The sequence below is a fragment of the Cupressus sempervirens genome, chromosome 8 (genome assembly GCF_028749045.1).
Source record: "Cupressus sempervirens isolate cs-2001-9-10 chromosome 8, ASM2874904v1, whole genome shotgun sequence".
Taxonomy (NCBI): Eukaryota; Viridiplantae; Streptophyta; class Pinopsida; order Cupressales; family Cupressaceae; genus Cupressus; species Cupressus sempervirens.
The window spans coordinates 413,876,261-413,888,955 of record NC_143125.1 but is presented as its reverse complement, the minus strand read 5'-3'; positions in this window follow the sequence as shown (position 1 = coordinate 413,888,955).

Here is a 12,695-nt window from a genome sequence, read left to right as displayed (position 1 = left end):
ATCCATCGCATAACATAATCTGAGGTATGTCCAAATACCAGATATCATCATAAAACACACTGTCATCTCAAAATGGCATCATCATACAATATGATTAACTAAATAGCATAATAGTATAACATCTATGATACTGAAAAACTAGGTATACTATTTGACCCTCAGGTCATCTCAAATGTAACATACATGAGTAACAAATATCTCTCTAATCAGAAATATAACAAGGTAAATGTCTGCAGCACATAACCAAATAATCCCACATGAACAATCCATTCAGTTACTTATGCATTTAATAATGATTGATTACTTTGAATTAAAAAGGCACTTAAAACACATAAGCAAACACAATCATAAACATGACTAACCACTGCTACAGGAACCTAGTCCAGTGTAGCATGGTAATAGAACATAGTGCAATCTCTGCACACATCTCAGGGTAATCACGGAAAAACCTCATGATACCACATCGATCCTGGTAACCACTGGCACAAACCTTAGTGAATCATAAATCACATCATAATCTCAAAGATCAGTCAAAAGCATAATCAAAGAAATTGATAAAGAAACATAAATCCAAACACCTCAACAGTGTAGACCACTCAGGGTCACAATCATGATCCCATCACAACAAAAGATCAGCAAGGTTTCATCCATCAGGATGACTTACAGAAGTCAAACGGGAGAGGCACTACATCATCTCCCCCAAAGACTAGGCTTACTTCTGGAAGCTTGCAATCCATGAATAGAGACCAAACACACCAAGAAAAAAAATCCAAAGTGAGCAAAAGGAATGACTCAACAACTCTCTACAAGTCAAACCCAAATCACTCCAACATTCTCAAACCATCACATTAACCCCCAAATTGGTTAACAACAAGAGAATGGGTGTCACATAGACACAAGGTCCTCCAACAAGGAGCCTTCTATGCACTAGAAGAACCCATCTAGCCATAGAGTCAACAATACAAGGTAAGGAAAAACCCTCTCTACCTCATCAATAGGTGCCCAACTACAACATGCACCAATTACTAGAACACAAACAAGGTCAAAACAAGACACACTTCCAACAAGAGTTGGAATCTTAGGGAAAAGTCATCCCAAAATTTTCAAGAATACTATCATGTCACACATGATCATTTTGGAATCCACGTAAACTCACCCTTAGAACAAAGAGGATGAAATTTTACCAACAAAAGGACACACTCCAAAAGACTGCTCACCACCAAGCGTAGGAGCACAACACCTCACCAAGGCACAAAAGCTCAACTACCACTAGAAACTAGGGTAACATAACCCAACTAGACAAGATATCACCTTTCCACAAGGTTGCACAAACTTTCATCAGTGGACACAATCATCAAACGTCTACATACCAACTCACGAGATGGTAACATGTGTCCAACAATACCATGTCCCTCTAGCACCATGCTAGGAAAAGTACACCCAATCTACCGCTAAAATCAATCTCTAGCCTCAAGTCAATAGTTAATGAGAAAACTTGGCTAAGACAATCCACTTGAAGATATAAGCTTAGGGAGAAGGATACTACAGAGTATTAGGACTAAGAGGGAGTCCCTCTCTCAACCTCTACACTAACCTGTCCATGATGCATTAGGAAACTCACAATTTCACCAACCATCAATATACTCACTTGAAAACACTAACTGAGCTAGTGGCATAGCCACACTAGCCTACTATCACAAGAGAGAAAATGATAGAGAGGTGCGCCCAAGACAATGTCCAAGAAGGAGAATCTAAACTCATCAATGAACTAAGTCACTCCCAAAAGACAAGGCAACATCAACCCTGAGCAAGGAATGCTCACAAACCACACTACACCTCACAAGGGCAGTTCAGTGCAATAGGAAACATAAAAATGCAAGCATGAACCCCAACAAGTACCTAGTAGATTATGAAGAAAAGATAACTCTTCCATTATGAATAACATGAAGAGTCAAACTTCTCCAATGGCCATAAATATGATATATCATGATTGAATTGGCCTCTACTTGAGAAGGTACTTGGAACAATGATCAGCAACTCCAGAAGCCATAGCTTCACATCTAGACTTAGATTGGCTCCATCAAAAAAGTGCCCAATGATGGCACGCGCAGGTTTTTCACAAAAACTGTGTGACACTTTTTACTAAGGGAGGGTGATTCTTCTCCTTAAGGCATACGACACTCTTCCAGTGTCATACGAAATTTCTCAAGAAGGCATGCAACACTTTACAGCATTGTACGATATTTCTCAAGAAGGCATGTGACACTCTTCCAGTGTCGTATAACATTTCTCAAGAAGGCGTGAGATACTTTATAGTGTCGTACAACATAGTTTGCATGGGTGTGTGATACTTTTTAAAGTGTCACACCATGCTAAAAAAATGTTGCCCATAGAAACACGAAAACACTCCCAAAAGCAAAAAGGACAAAAAATAGAGCAAACAACCTCCACACCAGGGAGTACCAGATCCACGTGAATCAAAGAATGAACACTCGAGTGCAAGAACAACATAGAAAGGAGAACATCTATCCATCTCAACTATAGCAGCAAAGAACACACTGAAATAAACATCGTAGAGAGCTAAACAATCAAACTAAGTACGCGGTTCCTCCCAATCGTCAATAGCATCATAAGACCATCATGGGTCCTAGCCATCCCCCATTAAAAACATCCCAAGCCACTGACCAGATCATCGGTACTCTCGTAATAGGGATGTCACTACTAAAAACATGCAACAATAACAACATAAGAAAATCTAACATGCTAGTGATAACACATAAGATAATTTTACAGTAGATAACATCACCTATCACATGCTAAATAGCAGTAAGCAACAGATATACTACTAAAGAAAATCACATCATCTAATCATATGCTAATCATAATAAGGGAATGCATCAAATAAAATAACATCATCTAAACATGATATACAAGCATCCCAATGAAAGCATACTCCGAAAGTCAAAGAACCAAGTGAAGACATCTAGCAACGGTCACACTAGGACAAAAGATCATCTCTATACACTGATCCCTAGTAGTGGTAAAGGTAGTTACGCCTCCCAACCATGTGAAACTTGTAGGTCTACACCCACCATGCTGATGGAGATATAGATCCAACCACAAACACACAAAAATCACAACATCCATGGCTAACACTCACACCAGACAGTATGATGGCTGAACCAAGAACCTAAGACAATGCAAGGAGTATAGGTCCTGGTCAGACACTCAAAAGGCTACTAAGTAGGGGCTTACATCATGGAGAGTCGCTTGGCATCAACAAGCCCAAGCTCGGATCGTTTGTTTCAACTCCTGAATGGAGGGCCCTACACACACATTTTATTGTCTTAAGTTTTATTACCAGTCACATTTTCTTTGATTATCACTTATTTAAAACTTCCTCTGCCAACCCTATGGGACTGAGGTCACTAGGCTGCAAGATAGAAGCCCCCTCCATATGCTACCCTACCCTACCCATGCTCATCCTACGACAAGTGCCCATGGGCATGCATACTCCCATCCCAACCCCAATGGTCTTAACTTTCGGCATATTCATAGAAGATTGGGCCTCGCAAGTCGCCCAAAAAATGTACATGCACATACTCATGTCTGGTGCACCACCATCACGAAGATCATAACACAAGGACAGGAATGAGAACACAATGCAAAGAAAACACCCAACTGAAAGCAACATGGGAAAGATAGATTCTACATGAATCCCAAAGCCAATAAAATCATACATCATGAAATCACTCAACTGGCCTCAATCCGAGAGTATGGATTCTACACAAATCCTAGCATTAACGAAACAAAAGCAAAGGTTCAAAAGACACAAAAACAACAGGTATAAAATCACTCAACCGAACACAATGTCGGGAGTACGGACGCAACATGCATCCTCATGCAACATAAAAGTGCAAAAGTGGTCTGACTGATATCCAAACGGATCATCTAGGTCCATGACCCACATTGTGCAAAGAAAACCCAAGAAAACAAGGTGGCACGCAAAATGAGGTAAAAATCTCAAAAATTGGAAAACTTCAAAATTAAAACCCATTTGGCCTTTGGGTTCAAAAACCCCAAAAATCCAAAAATAAATAGAATCGAACACTGTATGAAAAAATGGCCAGCATAACGGCGTAAAATTCCAAATCCTCATCCCAAAAAATAGGGAAATGTTCATACCTGCCCAACTGGGTAGAACTAGCATACAGAAACGGAGGGGAACACTAGTTCTCAGCCTCCAAACAAATGGCTACCAAAAATAGAAGCAAAAATGGAGCAGAAACAATAAAATAGGAAATCCCTACCTCACAGCCAAAAGGGCAAAACGAGAATATGAAAGATAAAATAAATATCTCACAGAAGTAGCTGAAATTCGCGGCAATCCAAGGTTTCCCCAAGATGGATCCAACGAGCCCAACCTCGCGACAACCCCATGCCCGTAGCTCCCATAACGAACAAAACAATAAATCCTCATGAAGAGGATTTTGGGTTTTACTCTCCAACTTTCCAATTTGAAACTGAGAAGTGAGGAATTAAATTCCTCTTTGGATACTTATTCACTTTTCGGGTGAATAATCGATTAGGGCATTTAACTAGCCAATCTAGTTAAACCCTGAATCGACCCAAACGAAAACATGCTATTCCTATAAATAGGAATTCATCTACAAAAAAGATGCCAAAAATTAAAATAAATCAAATAAAAGGCCTGAAAATCCAAAAACACAAAAATACTTTAAACAACTTTTGCGACAATGCAAACCTCTAAATGCATAGACATGCTTACTGGTCTAATCACATAATGCAAATGAGTTTGGATTTAATAATCATCGAAAAGTTTAACTTAAATATTTTAATAAAGGATACGTTGACCATACAAGGATGACATTGGTAAAATATGAAAGGCTGAATCACTAACTCCATGTGCCACTGGCAAGGATATAATCATGCACACTAAATAACACGATCAAGTGTAATTGCATATAATAACATAGCCGAAGCAATAAATGCATTAAATCACCTAATTTAACCATTTATTTAATTATATTAAAATAATCTATTTACATCACTCACGTTCACATAAAGCATAACAACGCAGGAATGAAGTAAATAACCATAGCATTAAATCCATCACATAACAAAATCAGAGGTATGTCCAAATACCAGATAACCAGATATCATCATAAAACATATTGTCATCTCAAAATGGAATCATCATGCAATATGATTAACTGAACAACATAGTAGTCTAATATCTATGATACTAGAATCAAGATGTAACATCTGACCCTTAGGTCCTCTCAAATATAAACATAACATGAGAACAGATATCTCTTAGATCAAAATAAAACAAGGTAAATATTCCCATCATATAACCAAACACAGTCATAAACATGACTAACCACTGCTACAGGAACCTAGTCCCATGTAGCATGCTAATAGAACATAGTGTAATCTGTGCACACATCTCAGGGTAATCATGGAACAACCTCATGATACCACATCGATCCTGGTAACCACTGGCACAAACCTCAATGAATGAAAAATCACATCATAATCTCAAAGATCGGTCAAAAGCATAATTAAAGCAACTGATAAAGAAACATAAATCCAAACACCTCAACAGTGTAGACCACTCAAGGTCACAATCATGATCCCATCACAACAAAAGATCATCAAGGTTGCATCCATCAGGATGACTTACAAAAGTCAAATGGGAGAGGCACTACATCATCCCCCCCAAAGACTAGGCTTACTCTTGGAAGCCTGCAATTCAAGAATAGAACCCAAAACACACAAGAACAAAATCAAAAGCGAGCAATAGGAATGACTCAACAACTCTGTACAAGTCAAACTCAAATCACTCCAACATTCTCAAACCATCACATTAACCCCCAAATATGTTAACCACGAGAGAATGGGTGTCACACAGACACAAGGTCCTCCAACAAGGAACCTTCTATGCACTAGGAAGAACCCATCTAGCCATAGAGTCAACAATACAAGGTAAGGAACAAGCCACTCTACTTTGTCAACAGGTGCCCAACCACGACATGCACCAACCACATGACCACAAAACTAGGTCAAAACACTAAGCACTTCCAACAAAAGTTGGAATCATGGGGAATAACCATCCCAAACTCCCAAAAATACTATCATGTCACACATGATCATTCTGGAATCCACGTAAACTCACCCTTAGAACAAAGAGGATGAAATTTTACTAACAAAAGGACACACTCCAAAGGACTACTCACCACCAATCGTAGGAGCACGAAGCCTCACCATGGCACAAAAGCTCAACTACCACTGGAAACTAGGGTAACACAACCCAACCAAACAAGATATCACCTTTCCACAAGGTTCAAAGAATCTCATCAGTGGACACAATCATCAAATGTCTGCATACCAACTCACAAGATGGTAACATGTGTCCAACGATACCATGTCCCGCTAGCACCATGCTAGGAAAACTACACCCAAACTACCGCTAAACTCAATCTCTAGCCTCAAGTCAACAATTAAAGAGAAAACTTGATTGAGAAAATCCACATGAAGATATAAGCTTAGAGAGAAGGATACTATAGAGTATAGACCTGAGAGGGAGTCACTCTCAACCTCTGCACAAAATCAGCCCAAGATGCATTAGGAAACTCACAATTTCACCAACCATCAACATACTAACCTGAGAACACTAACTGAGCTAGTGGCATAACCGTACTAGCCTACTCTCACAAGAGAGAAAAGGATATAGAGGTGCACCCAAGACAACATCCAAGAAGGAGAATCTAGACTCATCAAAGAATAGAGTCACTCCCAAAAGACAAGGAAACATCATCCTCAACCAAGGAATGCTCACAAACCACACTACACCTCACAAGGGTGGGTTAGTGCAATAGGAAACACAAAAACCCAAGCACGAACTCCAACAAGTACCTAGTAGATTATGGAGACAAGATAACTCTTTCGCTATGAATAACATGAGGAGTTAAACTTCTCCAATGGCCATAAACATGATATGTCATGATTGAATTGTCCTCTATTCGAAAAAGGACTCAGAACATCGATCAACAACTCTAGAAGCCATAGCCTCACCGCCAGACTCGGATTGAATCCATTTGAAAAGCATCGAAAAGATATCGACAAGGACTACAACATGAAGAAGATAAGAGAGACCAAAACCTATGATCTAAGCCACCACTCAAATCAAAACAACAAAGACAAAACCAATAGCCTTGGTCACTAAGACAAGCAACGGATGAAATGTCCAAAACCACTCAAGAACACACATGCCCAAACAACATATGACATGGAAAGAAAGGTAATTCACACAGTGAAACCATCATTACTCCTCTTTCATAATTTCATTAATTAAACATAATATAAGCACTAATGCATAATGAAAATGAAAGGTTTTTCAAGCAAGGGTTCAAGAGTCACTTTCCTTAAATCAAGTACATATCTTTCAATTTCTTTCAAAAATAACATTAAGTTTAATCACCATTTAAACCATTTAGTTACAATAACAACTTTAGATCTAAAAAAGACACACTAGCATGTTCTCCATGATATTATCCCTTGAACGTACTACCAGAGGTTCGAGATGAACATGATAGAGTCACAACACACAACTAGGCAGCAGTAAAACACATCTAGAATAGTCATCATGAAACAAAATAAAAAGCCCAAATGGGAAAATTGCCGATTCCAACAGTAAGTACCAAAAAGAGCTCATTTCAACAATAAGTCAAATGTGACAACTGCCACAAAGAGAGCAATCGATAAAATTTGATGACTACTCCAAGAGAGGAAAATACTAAAAACCAATGCTAGCCCAACAACATGAGGAAAGTACCTCTAGCCAAATAAAATAAGGCATAAAAAAAAATCACATTACAGGTGATGACTAAGTATAGTCACACAAGAGGGATAAATCACCACACAATGCTAAGGAATACATCATCCTAGCAATGTTAGAGAACACACTCACACACATCAAACAGTATACCATCAGTAATCTCATGCATATGCAAAAAACAAAAATTTCCATGCAATGTAACATTTAGATATCCATCAAATTAATATAGTTTTACATAAGCTTAAGAAACAATCAGATTGGGGACTTAAGTCATTAACCCAAATATATAATGAAAAACTACAACTTTGCAATGATTCACAATAAACACTCATTTTCAATGAAAGGAACCATTTCATCATTATAACAACAAAATAAAGAATAAAAAATAAGATTCATTCATCAACTTACAATCAGGAGAAAATAGGGAAACAATGCACCTAACCCCACAAGGAGAAACACGAAGAGGCACACAAGCCAACACATGGAAACCAATTAGTGGCTCCATCCAAAAAGGGTCACACACGTAACCAACCAAAGAAGGCACATCGATCCCACCTACAAGGCCAGGCAGACTCACTTCCTTCTCCACACACTGCTCTAGTGGAATCTACTGGATAAGCAAGTCCATCACGAGTAGATACCAAAGAAACAAAGATCATGAGTTCTCAGTAAGACACTCGCACTCAACCAATGCAGCAACAACTACATGGGCAACATAAACATAGAGATCCTAATGTTTGAACATGGGCTCTGATACCAGATGTAATGCCCCACCCAAAGATCCTTGGAAACAAGGATTCAAATCAAGCCAAGATATATATATATTTTTACAAGTATGAATGCACAAGACAACATCATACAGGGATCACAAAGATCGCAATGGAAGACTTCAACACAACCAACAAATCTCCGAATGACACTACCCAACTGACACACCCAAACAAAAGCCAACAACCACCACAACAAGATGAGGGCACAAGAAATGACCACTCATCAACAAAACACCAAGCTGGGATAAACTACAAAATCCCAAAATTTGGCCAAGCCTGAAATCCTGAAGCCCTGAAAATTGGCTAAGTTTGGATTTCTGAAGCCCTGAAATTTCCTAGAATCCATAACTTATCTCTGAGAGGTCTGAAACTTATCTCAAACAATTTGTTGCATATATTAAAATATATCTTAAGTATAAGTTGTTAACTTATACTTAAATGATATATTTTAAACCCCAAGAGACTAAAACAAAAACATGAAAACTCAATTTCAAGAGAAACTGACAAAATTCAAAATGCAACAGCATAGGGTCGAAGAACACCCAAAAGGGTATCCAAAACAAATCTCAAAAAGATTAGATCACGAAGAAAAGTGCCCACTGATGGCACACGCTGGTTTTTCACAAAAACCATGTGACACTTTTTACTAAGGGAGGGTGATACTTCTCCTTAAGGCATATGAAACTCTTCCAGTGTCGTACGACATTTCTCAAGAAGGCATGTGACACTTTTCAGCATCGTACAACATTTCTCAGGAAGGCATGCTACACTCTTCCAGTGTTGTACGACATTTCTCAAGAAGGCATGCGATACTTTACAATGTCGTACGACATAGTTTGCATGGGCATGTGATACTTTTTAAAGTGTCGCACCATGCTGAACAAATGTCACCCATAGAAACACGAAAACACTCCCAGAAGCAAAATGGACCAAAAATAGAGCAAAGAACCTCCACACCAGGGAGTACCGGATCACGCAAATTGAGGAATGAACACTCGAGTGCAAGAACAACACAGAAAGTAGAACATCTATCCATCTCAACTATAGTAGCAAAGAACACACTGAAATAAACATCACAGAGAGTTGAACAATCAAACTAAGTACGCGGTTCCTCCCAACCGTCAATAGCATCATAAGACCATCGTGGGTCCTAGCCATCCCCCATGCATAACATCCCAAGCCACCGAACAAATCATTGGTACTATCATAATAGGGACATCACTACTAAAAACATGCATCAATAATAGCATAAGAAAATTTAACATGCTAGTGATCACGCATAAGATAATCTTACAGTAGATAACATCACCTATCACATGCTAAACAACAGTAAGCAATAGATATACTACTAAAGAAAATCACATCATCTAATCATATGCTAAACATCATAATAAGGTAATGCATAAAATAAAATAACATCATCTAAACATGATATACAAGCATCCCAATGAAAGCATAAATCACAAGAAAGCATACTCCGAAACCTGAAGTACCAAGTGAAGACATCTAGCAACGGTTGCACTAGGACAAAAGATCGTCTTTGTACACAGATCCCTAGCAGTGGTAAAGGTAGCTATGCCTCCCAACCATGTGGAACCTGTAGGTCCACACCCGGCATGCTGATGGAGATATAGATCCAACCACAAAAACACAAAAATCACAACATCCATGGCTAACACTCACGCCGGATAGTATGATGGCTGAACCAAGAACCTAAGACAATGCAAGGAGTACAGGCCCTGGTTAGACACTCAAAAGGATACTAAGTAGGGGCTGACATCATGGAGAGTTGTTTGGCATCAACAAGCCCAAGCTTGGATCGTGTGTTTCAACTCCTCAACGGAGGGCCCCACACACACATTTTATTATCTTAAGTTTTATTACCAGTCACAAATTTTCTTTAATTATCACTTATTTAAAAATTCCTCTGCGAACCCTATGGGACTAAGGTCACTAGGCTGTGAGATAGAAGCCCCCTCCATATGCTACCCTACACTACCCATGCTCATCCTATGACAAGTGCTCGTGGGCATGCATACTCCCATCCCAACCCTAATTATCATAACTTCTGGCAAATTCACGAAAGATCAGGCCTCGTAAGTCACCCAACAAATGTACACGCATGTACTCGTGTGTGGCACACCACCATCATGAAGATCATAACACAAGGACAGGAATGAGAACACAATGCAAAGAAAACACCCAACTGAAATCAACATGAGAAAGATGAATTCTACACGAATCCCAAAGCCAATAAAATCATACATCATGAAATCACTCAACTGGCCTCAATCTGAGAGTATGGATTCTACATGAGTCCCAATGATGTAACAAGACCAAACATCATCAACTCACTCAACCGGCCTCAATCTAAGAGAATGGATTCTACAGGAATCCTAGCATTCACAAAACAAAAGCAAAGGTCTAAAAGACACAAAAACAATAGTTATAAAATCACTCAACCGAACACAACGTCAGGAGTATGGATGCAACATGGATCCCAATGCAACATAAAAGTGCAAAAGTGGTCTGACTGATATCCAAATAGATCATCTAGATCCACGACCCACATTGTGCCAAAAAAACTTGAAAAAATAGGGCGGCATGCAAAACGAGGTAAAAATTGAAAAAATTGAAAAACTTCAAAATTAAAACCCATTTAGCCTTTGGGTTCAAAAACCCCAAAAATCCAAAAATAAATGGAATTGGACATTGTATGCAAAAATGGCCAGCATAATGGCATAAAATTCCAAACCCTCATCCCAAAAAATAGGGAAATGTTCATACCCACCCAACCGGGTAGAACTAGCATACAGAAACAGAGGGAAACACTAGTTCTCAGCCTCCAAACAAATGGCTACCAAAAATAGAAGAAAAAATAAAAGCCATACCTCACAACCAAAAGGGCAAAACGAGAATATGAACCATAAAATAAATATCTCGTAGAAGTAGCTGAAATTCACAGTAATCCAAGGTTTCCCCAAGCTGGATCCAATGAGCCCAATCTCGCGACGACCCCATGCCCATAACTCCTATAATGAAAAAAATAGTAAATCCTCATGAAGAGGATTTTGGGTTTTACTCTCCAACTTTCGAATTTGAAAGTGAGAAGTGAGGAATTAAATTCCTCTTTGGATACTTATTCACTTTTTTGGGTGAATAATCGATTAGGGCATTTAACCAGCCAGTCTAGTTAAACCCAGAATCGACCCAAATGAAAATAGGCTATTCCTATAAATAGGAATTCATCTATGGCAAAGTAGCCAGAAATTAAAACAAATCAAATAAAAAGCCCAAAAACCCAAAAACACAAAAATCACCTTAAACAACTTCCGCGATAATGCGAACCTCTAAATGCACAGACATGCTTACTTGTCTAATCACATAATGCAAATGAGTTCAGATTTAATAATCACCGAAAGGTTTAATTTAAACATTTTAATAAAGGATACGTCGACCATACAAGCACGACATTGGTAAAATATGAAAGGCTGAATCACTAACTCCATGTGCCACTACCGAGGATATAATCCTGCACACTAAACAACATGATCAAGTGCAATTGCATATAATACCATAGCCAAAGAAATAAATTCATTAAATCACCTAATTTAACCATTTATTTAATTATATTAAAATAATCTATTTACATCACTCACGTTCGCATAAAGCATAACATCGCAGGAATGAAGTAAATAACCATAGCATTAAATCCATCACATAAAAAAAATTTGAGGTATGTCCAAATACCAGATAACCAAATATCATCATAAAACACACTGTCATCTCAAAATGGAATCATCATGCAATATGATTAACTGAATAGCACAGTAGTCTAATATCTATGATACTAGAATGAGGATGTAACATCTAAGCCTCAGGTCCTCTCAAATATAAACATAACATGAGAACAGATATCTCTTAGATCAAAATAAAACAAGGTAAATGTTCATAGCACATAACCAAACACAGTCATAAACATGACTAACCACTACTACAGGAACCTAGTCCTGTGTAGCATGGTAATAGAACATAGTGCAATCTCTGCACAAATCTTAGGGTAA